Here is a 15,279-nt window from a genome sequence, read left to right as displayed (position 1 = left end):
TTATAAGCTACCCAGTTTATGGTATTTTGTTATAGCACTCCAAACAGACAAAGGCAAATGTTACAGTGTAGCCTTTTGTGAACAAGGTGTTATTAAAATACATTTTTGTAGAAATTGGACTATCTTGAGAAGATATTGTTAATAGCACATTTCAAAACAGGATTATTAAACAAGGTTTAAAATGTAGCTAATCAATAAAAACAGAGCATAGCTTGCTGAAATAAAATTCTGCTACGTGAGATAATGCCAACAGTTGATTTGTAATACTTTTGATTGTGAAATAACTGGTACAAGATCAGGATGAACTAATTTAAGAGAATGACAAATGCAATGCTAGTTAATATAACTGTGAATGTCTTGGAAATCATAGGAATTAGATTAATTTGGTGAAAGCTATTCAGGAACGGACTTACTATTTTTTTCTGAGGCATTATTGGAATCTGAGATATAGTCAAAATTAGCATCAGGTTCTATTCTATGAGTTTTTTGTAATTATAAATTCAAAAGACAGTTTAAAATCATCTAGCAATATTCTTTACATGTAGTAGATTCTGAGTAATTTTTAACTAATTGTGCTGTTTTAATGGATTATTTCTTCATCTTGAAGAATTTTAGAGTTCAACTGTATTTTTCAAGTGAATCATTGTTGTACACACCTCAGGATCCATTGGGAGTTATGCCATGACTAATTTATTACTAATATAATGCTTTTAGGCTTAGAAATCATTGAATGGATTCAAAGTTATTTCTATCATAATATCACAGGTAGTAGGAAAAAACAAAGGAAATTTCTGAAAGCATCCATAGGAAGGCAGCATATATATGTATATATGTTAAACTTTATGTTTGTAGTGAAAAAAGATGGTGCACATCTGCTCTAAAGGAAGACAAGTTGCTTCACCAATATTTTTGACTTAATTTACATATTTTTCTTTTAACTTTGTCCCTCTTTAGATCTGAAAACTTCTTTTTAGTGTTTTCTTTTCTGGCATGAAACATTTGCAATTAAAATTATTCAGTGGGACTCTGGTTACCCAAGAAGCAGAATAGTTTAGTCACATAGAAAGCTTGGTTTTTAAATCTCTTTTGCAAATGACAATACATTTCAAACAGGTGGGTATATAATGTGCATGTAATGAAAAATCCAAATCATTGATCTCAAAATAAAATTGAAATAATATCTCAAATTTATGAAGTAATTGAATTAATTTTATTATTTGTTTTAAATAAAAATAAAATTTACCTCCCAGGTATTTTACTTATGGATATGCCACAGTCTTAAAGGATGATTTGATAGCTTAATTTTCCAAATTGTATCTTTACATAAAAAATATAGCTCCCTTCCAGACTTCTGATTTCATACAAAAGACTTATTTCTTATACAACATCCCAGGGAAATATTTTTTATTCTTTTAAAAAAAGCTATGATATAAGCATTAGTTGATTATAAATAGAAAGAAAATATGACAAACGGAGGATGAACACAAACATCTGTTTACTGAGCATTCTAGAAGCAGAATGTAGAGACAATAATTATTTGATATAGAAAACACAATGTTGTTTCAAGCTGAATAAAAGCATAAGTTATTGATTTGAGGAGCTCAACAGAATGCCAAGGAGGATAAATATAAAAATACCTCTGTCCTTCTCACTTTTTTTTTTTTTTTTTGCATTTTCAGAAGATCCTAACTAAATAAAATATCCTTGAGGCTTCCACAGGGTAAAGTCATTGGGTAACCCACAAAGGGATGAGAAATATAACTTACGTCAGGTACTTGCTTAGCAGCATTAGCCACATTTCAAGGCTAGGAGATGATGAAGTAGTATTTTCTTAAATTTCTCAGGGGAAATGATTTTGGATATAGAGTTCTCCCTCTGCCTAAAGTTTCAATTAAATGAAACAAGAAAATAATTTTCCAGCATGCAATAGTTCAGAAAGTTTAGTAACTCTGTGTCTTCATATGTGGAGTTGCTTCAGCAAAATAAAAAAAGGAAATAAAAGAAAGGTGACATAAAGACAAAGAAGAATATGAATTCTTATGTGAATATGAATTTCCTAGACAAAGTAAAGTGAAAACTCATTAATGAAGAAGTCATTTTAGCTCATGTATGACATATTCTTCAAGAGGCAGGAGTTTGATGACATAAAATTTATTACTTGTGTATGGCCACATTACTTGGTTCTGTAGAGAATAATAATGATAATATAAATCCTGCTTTAAAATTGGTTCATTTAAAAATCACGATAAAGTGATATACGAGCTGAAGGATGAAATAGCTGGTATAAAAAAGTACCTAACAGGTCTAATAGAGCTGAATAATACAATACAAGAATTTCACAATGCAATTGCAAGTATTAATAGCAGAATAAACCAAGCTGTGGAAAGAATCTTAGAATATGAAGACTGGTTTTCTGAAATAAGACAGTCAGACAAAATCAGAGAAAAAGAATAAAAAGGAATGAACAAAATGTCCAAGATGTATGGGATTATGTAAAGAGGCCACATTTATGAATCACTGGCATCCCTGAAAGGGAAGGGAAAAAAGCAAGAAACTTGGAAAATATATTTAAGGATATCATCCATGACTACTTTCCCAGTTTTGCTAGAGAGGCCAATGGTCAAATTCAGGAAATACAGATAACTTCTGCAAGATTCCACACAAGAAGATCATCCCCAAGATAGAGAATTCTTGGATTTTCCAAGGTTGAAATGAAAGAAAGAATGTTAAAGGCAGCTAGAGAGAAAGAGCAGGTTACCTACAAAGGGATCTCCATGAGGCTAACAGCTGACCTCTCAGCTGAAACCCTATAAACCAAGAGACTGGGGGCCTATATTCAACTTTCTTAAAGAAAAAAATCTTCAACCAAGAATTTTTTATCCAGCTAAGTTAAGATTCCTAAGTGAAGGAGAAATAAGGTCCTTTTCAGATAGGCAGATGTTGAGGGAGTTCATTATTGCCAGACCTGCCTTACAAGATATCTTGAAAGAAGCACTATGTATAGAAAGGAAACACCACTACCAACTAGTACAAAACACATTTAAACACACAGGACCAATGTGACTGTAAAATAACCACATAAACAAGCCAACATAATAACCAGGTAACAGCACAATGCCAGGATCAAATCTGTACAAATCAATACTAACTTTGAATGTAAATGGGCTAAATGTCCCAGTTAAAAGGCACAGAAAGGCAAGCTGGATAAAAAAGCAAAACCCAATTGTATACTGTTTTCAAGTGACCCATCTCACATGTGATGACTCTCATAGGCTCAGAATAAAGGGATGGAGGAAAATCTACCACACAAACGTTAAACAGAAAAGAAGCAGGGGTTGCAATCTTAATTTCAGACAAAACAGATTTCAAACCAACAAAGATCAGAAATGATAAAGAAGAGCATTACATAATGGTAAAGGTTTCAATTCAACAAGAAGACCTAACTATTCTAAATATATATGCACCCAACAAAGAGAACCCAGATTTACTTATTTATTTTTTCTTTTTTAAAATTATACGTTAAGTTCTAGGGTACATGTGCACAAAATGCAGGTTTGTTACATATGTATACTTGTGTCATGTTGTTGTGCTGCACCCGTTAACTTGTCATTTACATTAGGTGTATCTTCTAATGCTATCCCTCCCTCCTCCCCCAACCCCATGACAGGCCCCAGTGTGTACTGTTCCATGCCCTGTGTCCAAGTGTTCTCATTGTTAAATTCCCACCTATGAGTGAGAACATGTGGTGTTTGGTTTTCTGTCCTTTCGCTAGTTTGCTAAGAATGATGGTTTCCAGCTGCATCCATGTCCCTACAAAGGACATGAACTCATCCTTTTTTTATGGCTGCATAGTATTCCATGGTGTATATGTGCCACATTTTGTTAATCCAGTCTATCATTGATGGACATTTGGGTTGGTTCCAAGTCTTTGCTATTGTGAATAGTGCCGCAATAAACATATATGTGCATGTGTCTTTATAGCAGCATGATTTATAATCCTTTGAGTATATACCCAGTAATGGGATGACTGGGTTATATGGTATTTCTAGTTTTAGATCCTTGAGGAGTCGCCACACTGTCTTCCACAGTGGTTGAACTAGTTTACAGGCCCATCAACAGTGTAAAAGTGTTCCTATTTCTCCACATTCTCTCCAGCAACTGTGGTTTCCTGATTTTTAATGATCGCCATTCTAACTGGTGTGAGATGGTATATCATTGTGGTTTTGATTTGCACTTCTCTGATGGTCAGTGGTGATGAACGATTTTTCATGTGTCTGTTGGCTGCATAAATGACTTCTTTTGAGAAGTGTCTATTCATATCCTTCACCCACTTTTTGATGGGGTTGTTTGATTTCTTCTCATATATTTGTTTAAGTTCTTTGTAGATTCTGGATATTAGCCCTTTGTCAGATGGGTAGATTGCAAAAAAAATTTTTCCTATTCTGTAGGTTGCCTGTTCACTCTGATGGTAGTTTTATTGCTGTGCAGAAGCTCTTTAGTTTAATTAGATCCCATTTGTCAATTTTGGCTTTTGTTGCCATTGCTTTTGGTGTTTTAGTCATGAAGTCCTTGCCCATGCCTATGTCCTGAATGGTATTGCCTAGGTTTTCTTCTAGGGTTTTTATGGTTTTAGGTCTGACATTTAAGTCTTTAATCCATCTTGAATTAATGTTTGTATAAGGTGTAAGGAAGAGATCCAGTTTCAGCTTTCTACATATGGCTAGCCAGTTTTCACAGCATCATTTGTTAAATAGGGAATCCTTTCCCCACTGCTTGTTTTTGTCAGGTTTGTCAAAGATCAGATGGTTGTAGATGTGTGGTATTATTTCTGAGGGCTCTGTTGTGTTCCATTGGTCTATATCTCTGTTTTGGTACCAGTACCATGCTGTTCTGGTTACTGTAGCCTTGTAGTATAGTTTGAAGTCAGGTAGCATGATGTCTCCAGCTTTGTTCTTTTGGCTTAGGATTATTTTGGCAATGCAGGCTCTTTTTTGGTTCCATATGAACTTTAAAGTAGTTTTTTCCAATTCTTTGAAGAAAGTCATTGGTAGCTTGATGGGGATGGCATTGAATCTATAAATTACCTTGGGCAGTATAGCCATTTTCACAATATTGATTCTTCATATCTGTGAGCGTGGAATGTTCTTCCATTTTTTGTGTCCTCTTTTATTTCATTGAACAGTGGTTTGTAGTTCTCCTTGAAGAGGTCCTTCACATCCCTTGTAAGTTGGATTCGTAGGTATTTTATTTTCATTGAAGCAATTGTGAATGAGAGTTCATGCATGATTTGGCTCTCTGTTTGTCTGTTATTGGTGTATAGGAATGCTTGTGATTTTTGCACATTGATTTTGTATCTTGAGACTTTGCTAAAGTTGCTTATCAACTTAAAGAGATTTTGGGATGAGATGATGGGGTTTTCTAAATATACAGTCATGTCATCTGCAAACAAGGACAATTTGACTACCTCTTGTCCTACTTCAGTACCCTTTGTTTCTTTCTCCTGCCTGGTTGCTCTGGTCAGAACTTCCAAGACTATGTTGAATAGGAGTAGTGAGAGAGGGCATCCCTGTCTTATGCCAGTTTTCAAAGGGAATGCTTCCTGTTTTTGCCCATTCAGTATGATACTGACTGTGGGTTTGTCATAAATAGCTCTTATTATTTTGAGATATGTCCCATCAATACCTAATTTATTGACAGTTTTTAGCATGAAGGGGTGTTGAATTTTGTCAAAGGCCTTGTCTGCATCTATTGAGATAATCATGTGGTTCTTGTCTTTGGTTCTGTTTATATGCTGGATTACGTTTATTGATCTGTGTATGTTGAACCAGCCTTGCATCTCAGGGATGAAGCCAACTTGATCTTGATGGATAAGCTTTTTGATGTGCTGCTGGATTCTATTTGCCAGTATTTTACTGAGGTTTTTGAATCGATGTTCATCAGGGAAATTGGTCTAAAATTCTCTTTTTTTGTTGTGTCTCTGCCATGTTTTGGTATCAGGATGATGTTGGCCTCATAAAATGAGTTTGGGAGGATTCCCTCTTTTTCTGTTGATTGGAATCGTTTTAGAAGGAATGGTACCAGCTCCTCCTTGTACCTCTGGTAGAATTTGACTGTGAATCCATCTGGTCCTGGACTTTTTTTGGTTGGTAGGCTATTAATTATTGCCTCAATTTCAGAGCCTGTTACTGGTCTATTCAGGGATTCAACTTCTTCCTGATTTAGTCTTGGGAGGGTGTATGCATCCAGGAATTTATCCATTTCTTCTAGATTTTCTAGTTTATTTGCATAGAGGTGTTTATAGTATTCTCTGATAGTAGTTTGTATCTCTGTGGGATTGGTGGTGATATCCCCTTCATCATTTTTTATTGTGTCTATTTGAATCTTCTCTCTTTTCTTCTTTGTTAGTCTCGCTAGCGGTCCATCAATTTTGTTGATCTTTACAAAAAACCAGCTCCTGGATTCATTGATTTTTTGAAGGATTTTTTATGTCTCTATCTCCTTCAGTTCTGCTCTGATATTAGTTATTTCTTGCCTTCTGCTAGCTTTTGAATGTGTTTTCTCTTGCTTCTCTAGTTCTTTTCATTGTGATGTTAGGTTGTCAATTTTAGATCTTTCCTGCTTTCTCTTGTGGGCATTTAGTGCTATAAATTTCCCTCTACACACTGCTTTAAATGTGTCCCAGAGATTCTGGTATGTTGTGTCTTTGTTCTCATTGGTTTCAAAGAACATCTTTATTTCTGCCTTCATTTCCTTATGTACGCAGTAGTCATTCTGGAGCAGGTTGCTCAGTTTCCATGTAGTTGAGTAGTTTTGAGTGAGCTTCTTAATCCTGGGTTCTAGTTTGATTGCACTGTGGTCTGAGAGACAGTTTGTTATAATTTCTGTTCCTTTACATTTGCTGAGGAGTGCTTTACTTCCAACTATGTGGTCAATTTTGGAATAAGTGTGATGTGGTGCTGAGAACAATGTATATTGTGTTGATTTGGGGTGGAGAGTTCTGTAAATGTCTATTAGGTCCGCTTGCTGCAAAGATGAGTTCAATTACTGGATATCCTTGTTAACTTTCTGTCTCGTGGATCTGTCTAATGTTGACAGTGGGGTGTTAAAGTCTCCCATTATTATTGTGTGGGAGTCTAAGTCTCTTTGTAAGTCTCTAAGGACTTGTTTTATCAATCTGGATGCTCCTGTATTGGGTGTATATATATTTAGGATAGTTAGCTCTTCTTGTTGAATTGATCCCTTTACCATTACGTAATGACCTTCTTTGTTTCTGTTGATCTTTGTTGGTTTAAAGTCTGTTTTATCAGAAACTAGGATTGCAACTCCTGCTTTTTTTTGTTTTTCATTTGCTTGGTAGATCTTCCTCCATCCCTTTATTTTGAGCCTATGTGTGTCTCTGCACATGAGATGGGTCTCCTGAATACAGCACCCTGATGGGTCTTGACTCTTTATCCAATTTGCCATTCTGTGTCTTTTAATTGGAGCATGTAGCCCATTTACATTTAAGGTTAATATTGTTATGTGTGAATTTGATCCTGTCATTATGATATTAGCTAACTATTTTGCTCATTAGTTGATGCAGTTTCTTCATAGCGTTGATGGTCTTTACAATTTGGCATGTTGCAGTGACTGGTACTGGGTGTTCCTTTCCATGTTTAGTGCTTCCTCTGGGAGGTCTTGTAAGGTAGGTCTGGTGGTGACAAAATCTGTCAGCATTTGCTTGTCTGTAAAGGATTTTATTTCTCCTTTACTTGTGAAGCTTAGTTTGGCTGGATATGAAATTCTGGGTTGAAAATTGTTTTTAGTAATGTTGAATATTGACCTCCACTCTCTTTTGACTTGTAAGGTTTCTGCTGAAAGATTCACTATTAGTCTGATGGGCTTACTTTTGTCGGTAAACTGACATTTGTCTCTGGCTGGCCTTAACATTTTTTCCTTCATTTCAACTTTGGTGAATCTGACAATCAGGTTTCTTGGAGTTACTTTTCTTGAGGAGTATATTTGTTGCATTCTCTGTATTTCCTTAATTTTAATGTTGACCTGCCTTGCTTGGTTGGGGAAGTTCTCCTGAATAATATCCTGAAGAGTGTTTTCCAACTTGGTAAGAGAACCCAGATTTGTAAAGCACATTCTTAGAGACCTACAAAGAGACATAGACCCCCTTACAATAAGACTTCAGCACTCCACTGACAGTATTGGGCAGATTATTGAGTCAGAAAATTAACAAAGATATTCAAGAGTTATACGCAACATTGGACCAAATGGAGCTGATAGGCCTCTTCAGAACTCTCCACCCCTAAACAACAGAATATATATTCTTCTCATTGCCACATGCACACACTCTGAAATTGACCACATCATTGGACATAAAACAATCTTCAACAAATGTAAGAGAACTGAAATTATACTAAACACATCCTTGGACCACAGTGTGTTAAAAATAGATGCCAAGACTATAAAAAAAACACTCAAAATCATGCAATTATATGGAAATTAAACAACGTGCTTCTGAATGACTTTTGGGTAAATAATGAAATTAAGGCAGAAATCAAGAAGTTCTTTGAAAATAATGAGAAGATAACACATACCAGTATTCTGAAATACAGCTAAGGCAGTGTTAAGAGGAAAATTCATAGTACTGAATTTCCACATCAAAAAGTTGAAAAGGAGGGGCAGACCCAAGGTGGCCTACTAGAAGCAGTGGTGGTCAGAGGCTCCCACTGAAAAGAAGCAAAACAGCATGCATATCTTGTACTGGCAACTAAGGTATCCATCTTCTCTCATCAGGACTGACCAAGTGGTTCACATGACTAGTGGAGAGCAATGAAAAGCAGGGTGTTTTGTCAGCCCACCTGAGAGCCACACGGGGCAAGGGGCACCTCCAGCACCAGCCAAGGGAAGCAGTGAGTGAGCGTACCGTCTAGCCTAGGAAGCTCTGCTTTTCCCACAGATCTGTGCAAACCATGGATCAGAAGATCCCACTTGTGAGGCCAGGCCACCAGGGCCTTAGGTCCCAACCACAGAGCTGTGCAGATTCTCAGCAGTCAATTGACTGGAATTTGGCTAAGACTACAGAGTTCCTGGCGGGGAAGGTGGCTATCATCACTGTGGCTGCCTGCTGTCTAAGCCATCTGAGCTCCCTGGGGGAAAGACAGTAACCATCACTGCAGCTGCTGGCTGCCTAAGACAACTGAGTTCCCTGAGGGAGGGGTAGCTGTTATCACTGCAGCTACCGGCTGCCTAAGACAACTCAGCTTCCCAGGGGAGGGATGGCAGCCATCACTGTGGCTGCTAGTTACTTAAGACACTGGACTCTCAGGGGCAATGAGCAGTGGCCATCACTATAGCTCCAGGCAGCTGTTTTTTTCCTGCTGGTGCCAGGGAGACTGGACTACTTGGTTCCAGGGGATATTCCCCACAGCACAGCACACCAGCTGTGGCAGATCATGGCCAGACTGCCTTTGTAGGCCAGATCCTGACCCATCACTGCTCACTGGGTAGTGCCTCCCTGCAGGAGCTCCAGCAACTCCAGCCAGGGGCTTAGGGACAGAACTCTGATTTTCCTGGGTCTGAGCCCCTAGGGGAAGGGGTGGCCATGGTCTCTGTGGACCTGCAGACTATGTCTTCCTTCCTGCTAGCTCTGAGGAATCTGGCAGCCCAGATGAGTGGGTTTGCCCGGAGTGCAGCACACCCCCTCAACCAAGCAGCAGCCAAGTGTCTTTGTTAAATGGGTCTTGGTTCCTGCGCCCACTGCAGTTGGATGAGAGCCCCCAACAGGGGTCAGCAGACACCCTATACAGGAGTGTTTCTACCGACATTAGGTTGGTGCCCCTTGAGGTCAGAGATCCCAGAGGAAAGAGCAGGCACCCATCTTTGCTGTTCTCCAGCCCCCTCGGGTGGCATCTTCATGTGCAGGAGGGATCCAGATCAATAGAGCCTTAAGTGAACCCTCAGCAAACCACAGCAGCCCTACAGAAGAGGGATATGACTATTCAAAGGAAAACAAACAAGCAGAAAGCAACAAGAACAGCATCAACAAAAAAGTTCCTACGAAAACCTCATCCAAAGGTCAGCAGCCTGAAAGATTGACACTAGACAAACTCACGAAGATGAGAAAGAGTCAACAAAAAACCGCTGAACATTCAAAAGGACAGGGTGCCTCTTCTCCTCGAAATGATCACAATACCTCTTCAGCAAGGGCACAGAACTGGACAGAGGATGAGACAGATGAATTACAGAAGTAGCCTTTAGAAGGTGGATAATAACAAACCTTGCTGTGGTAAAGGAGCATGTTCTAACCCAATGCAAAGAAGCTAAGAACCATGATAAAAGGTAACAGGAGCTGCTAGCTAGAATAACCAGTTTAGAGAGGAATATAAATAGCCTGATGGAGCTGAAAAACACACCACAAGAACTTTATAATGCAAACACAAATGTCAATAGCTGAATCGATCAAGTGGAAGAAAGAATATCAGAGCTTGAAGACTGTCTTGCTGAAATAAGGCAAGCAGACAAGTTTAGAGAAAAAAGAATTAAAAGGAACAAACACAACCCCCAAGAACCTTAGGACTATGAAAAAAGACTGAACCTATGACTGATTAGAGTACCTGAAAGAGACAGGGAGAATGAACCAAGTTGAAAAACACACTTCAGGATATCATCCAGGAGAAATTCCCCAACTTAGCAAGACAGGCCAACATTCAAATTCAGGAATCCAGAGAACCCCAATAAGATACTCCATGAGAAGATCAACCCCAAGACACATAATCATCAGATTCTCTAAGTTTGAAATGAAAAACAAAACGTTAAGGGCAGCCAGAGATAAAGGCCAAGTCACCTACAAAGGGAAGCCTATTAGACTAACAGTGGAAGCTCTCAGCAGAAACACTGCAAGCCAGAAGAGAGTGGGGGCCAATATTCAACATTCTTAAAGAAAAGAATTTTCAACCCAGAATTTCATATCCGTCCAAACTAAGCTTCATAAGTGAATGAGAAATAAAATCATTTTCAGACAAGTAAATGCTGAGGGAATTCATCCCACCAGGCCTGCTTTGCAAGAGCTCCTGAAGGAAGCACTAAAGAAGGAAAGGTAAAACTGGTACCAGCCACTGTAAAAAACATGTTGAAGTACAAAGACCAATGAAACTGTGAAGAAACTGCATTAATTGGTGGGCAAAATAACCAACTAGCATCATGATGACAGGATTGAATTTAATAACAGAACAATATTAACCTTAAATGTAAATGGGCTAAATGCCCCAATTAAAAAGCACAGACTGGTGAATTGGATAATGTCATGAACCATCAGTGTGCTGTATTCAAGAGACACATCTCATGCAAAAAGACATACTTGGGCTAAAAATAAAGGAATGGAGGAAAATTTACCAAGCAAATGGAAAACAGAAAAAATCGGGGGTTGCAATCTTAGTCTCTGACAAAACAGACTTTAAAACCAACAAAGATTTAAAAAAAAAAAAAAAAAAAGACAAAGGGGGCATTACATAACCGTAAAGGAATGACTTTAATAATAAGAATTAACTATCCTAAATATATATGCACCCAATACAGGAGCACCCAGATTCATAAAACAAGTTCTTAGAGACCTACGAAGAGACTTAGAGTCCCATACAATAATAATGGGAGACTTTAACACATCACTGTAAACATTAGACAGATTATCAAGAGAGAAAATTAACAAGATAGTCAGGACTTGTACTCAGCTCTGGATCAAGTGTAACTGATAGATATCTACAGAACTCTGCACCCCAAAACAACAGAATATACATTCTTCTCAGTGCCGCACAGAACTTATTCTAAAATCGATCACATAATTGGAAGTAAAACACTCCTCAGCAAATGCAAAAGAATGGAAATCATAAAAAACAGTCTCTCAGACCACAGAACAATCATATTAGAACTCAGGAGTAAGAAACTCACTCAAAACCACACAACTACATGGAAATTGAACATCCTGCTCCTCAACGATTCCTGGGTAAATAATAAAACTAAGGCAGAAATCAAGAAGTTCTTTGAAACCAATGAGAACAAAGAGACAATGTACCAGAATCTCTGAAAAGCAGCTAAAGCAGTGTTATGAGGGAAACTTCCAGCACTAAGTGCCCACATCAGAAAGCTAGAAAGATCTCAAATAGACACCCTATATTTAGACCCTATATTTAGAAAATCTGTTAGTATTGGCCCAAAAGCTCCTTCAGCTGATAAAAAACTTCAGATAAATTTAAGGATACAAAATCAATCTACAAATGTCATTAATATTCCCACACACCAACAGTAGTCAAGCTGAAAGCCAAATCATGAATGAACTCATTCACAAAGGCCACAAAAAGAATAAAATTCCTAGAAATACAGCTAACCAGGGAGGTTAAAGGTCTCTAAAATGAGAATTACAAAACACTGCTCACAGAAATGAGAGAAGAGAGAAGATACAAACAAATGGAAATATATACCATGCTCAGGGCTAGGAAGAATCAATATTGTTAAAATGGCCATACTGCTCAAAGCAATTTGTGGATTCAATGCTATTTCTATGAAACTACCAATGACATTCTTCCCTGAACTAGAAAAAAATCTTTAAAAATTCATATGGAACCAAAAAAGAGCCTCAATAGCCAAGGCAATCCTAAGCAAAAAGAACAAAGGTGGAGGCATCATGTTACCTGATTTCAAACTATACTACCAGGTTGCAGTAACCAAAACAGCATGGTACTGGTACAAAAACAGGCACATAGACCAATGGAACAAAAAAGAGAGACCAGACATGAGGCCATACATCTACAACCATCTGATCTTCAACAAATCTGATAAAAACAAGCAATGGGGAAAAGATTCCTAATTCAATAAATGGCACGGGGATAACTGGTTAACCATATGCAGAAAAATGAAGCTGGACCCCCTTTTTATACCACATACAAAAAAACAACTCAAGATGATTAAAGACTTACATGTGCAACCCAAACTTCTAAAAATCCTTGAGAACAACCTAGCCAGTGCTATCTTGGCATAATAATGGGTAAAGACTTCATGACAAAGACACCAAAATTAATTGAAACAAAAGTAAAAATTGGGCTGGGTGTGGTAGCTCATGCCTGTAATCCCAGCACTTTAGGAGGCTGAGGTGGGTAGATTACGAGGTCAAGAGATTAAGACCATCCTGGCCAACATGGTGAAACCCCATCTCTACTAAAAATACAAAAATTAGCTGGGCGTGGTGGTGCGTGCCTGTAGTCCCAGGTACTTGGGAGGCTGAGGCAGGAGAATCGCTTGAACCTGGGAGGCAGAGGTTGCAGTGACCTGAGATTATGCCACTGCACTCCAACCTGGTGACAGGGCAAGACTCCGTCTCAGGAAAAAAAAAAAAAAAAAAGTAAAAATTGAAAAATGGGATTTGATTAAACTTAAGAGCTCCACAGTAAAGGAAACTATCAACAGAGTGAGCAGACGGCCTACAGAATGGGAGGGAATTTTTGCAATCTACCCATATGACAAAGGTCTAATGTTCAGCATCTATAAGGAACTTAAACAAAATTTACAAGAGTAAAACAAAACCCCATTAAAAAGTGGGCAAAGGACATGGACAGACACTTATCAAAGGAAGACATACATGTGGCCAACAATCATCTGAGAAAAAACTCAACATCACTGATAATTAGAGAAATTCAAATCAAAACTATACTGAGATACCATCTCACACCAGTGAGAAAGGCTATTATTAAGAAGTCAAAAAATAACAGAGTCTAGCGAGGTTGCAGAGAAAAAAGAATGCTTATACAGTGTTGGTGGGCATGTAAACTAGTTCAACCATTGTGGAAGACAGTGTGGCCATTCCTCAAAGATCTGAAAACAGAAATTCCATTCAACCCAGCAATCTTATTACTAAGTATATTCCCAAAGGAATATAAATTATTCTGCCATAAAGACACATGCATGCAAATGTTTATTGCAGCACTATGGACAATAGCAAAGACATGGAATCAACCCAAATGCTCATCAATGACAGATTAGATAAAGAAAATGTAGTACATCTACCCCATGGAATACTATGCAACCATAAAAAGAATGAGATCATGTCTTTGTGGGAACATGGATGGAGCTGGATGCTATTATCCTTAGTAAACTAATGCAGGAATAGAAAACCAACTACTGCATGTTCTCACTTGCAAGTGGGAGCTAAATGATAATTACTTATAAACACTAAGGAGGAAACAGTAGACGCTGGGTCCACTTGAGGCTGGAGGGTGGGAGAAGGGATAGGAGTAGAAAAGATAACCAATGGGTACTGGGCTTAATACCTGGGTGGTGAAAAAATCTGTACAGCAAATCTCCGTGGTACAAGTTTACCTACGTAACAAACCTTCACAAAGACCCCCAAACCTAAAGTAACAGTTAAAAAAATAAAATTGGTTTATTTTAAATCAACTACACAAATAAAAGAGGACTTAATTATAAGACAGAATATAAATTTTAGAAACCTTAATAATAAAATAATAAAGAGATTGGGAGATAGTGTATGTGCCACATTTATCATTTCATAATGCAGAGTTAACAGATGTTAAAAATTCACAAATCAATATTAGGCCTTATATTAAACTTGTAATGGTACATGTAACAAAACTAAACGAAACCAAACAAAGACAAAAACAGAAACAACCCCACAACAAAAATCCTTTAAAGACCTAATTACTTAAAGGAATTATTTCTTAGAATGGACCCAGGGAGTATACTCCTTGAGCTAGCATTTCATTATGACCATGATTTTTCCCCACATAACTTTCCAGCCTTATGGTCCACAATTCTACTGGTCCCTAAGTATGTAGCGAACTTTCCTGCTTCCCTCATTTTGTTCTGCTTGTGCAATTTTTTTTCCACCCTCTATCTCTATCAAACATAAGCCTTCCTGACCTCTAAGACCTACCTTTGTCATGTGCCTTTACCCTCAGGCGAGGGGCAATCTCTTCTTTTCCTCTTCTACCTTCCTGTAGCTTCCCCAGGATTTGTCACATTCTGCCTTGAATCATAGGGAACATGTGTAGTGGAATAAACACACGCTTCTGAATCCAAGATGTGAGTTTAAATCCCAGTTTTGGAGGTGGTTACTTAAGGTCTCAGTGCCTTCATTTTTCTCCCTATATAAAATGGATATTACAATATCTACCTCACAGAGTCATTGCGAGCTATACATGCAGTGATTGGGTAAAGCACTCGGCACATGGCAAGCAATTAGCAAATGCTGGTTACTTCTACTCCCTTCTCTTCTCTTTT

General features: G+C 37.9%; 1 protein-coding gene across 1 annotated transcript in view; it reads left to right on the top strand.

The window, feature by feature from the left end:
• STPG2 (sperm tail PG-rich repeat containing 2) overlaps positions 1 to 15,279 on the top strand; it is a 280,442-nt gene that overhangs the window by 194,228 nt on the left and 70,935 nt on the right. The gene's annotated exons all lie outside the window — the stretch shown is intronic.

Source organism: Papio anubis, chromosome 3 (assembly GCF_008728515.1).
Source record: "Papio anubis isolate 15944 chromosome 3, Panubis1.0, whole genome shotgun sequence".
Taxonomy (NCBI): domain Eukaryota; kingdom Metazoa; phylum Chordata; class Mammalia; order Primates; family Cercopithecidae; genus Papio; species Papio anubis.
Note: the sequence above shows the minus strand (reverse complement) of the source record. Positions and strands in the feature narration are given on the sequence as shown.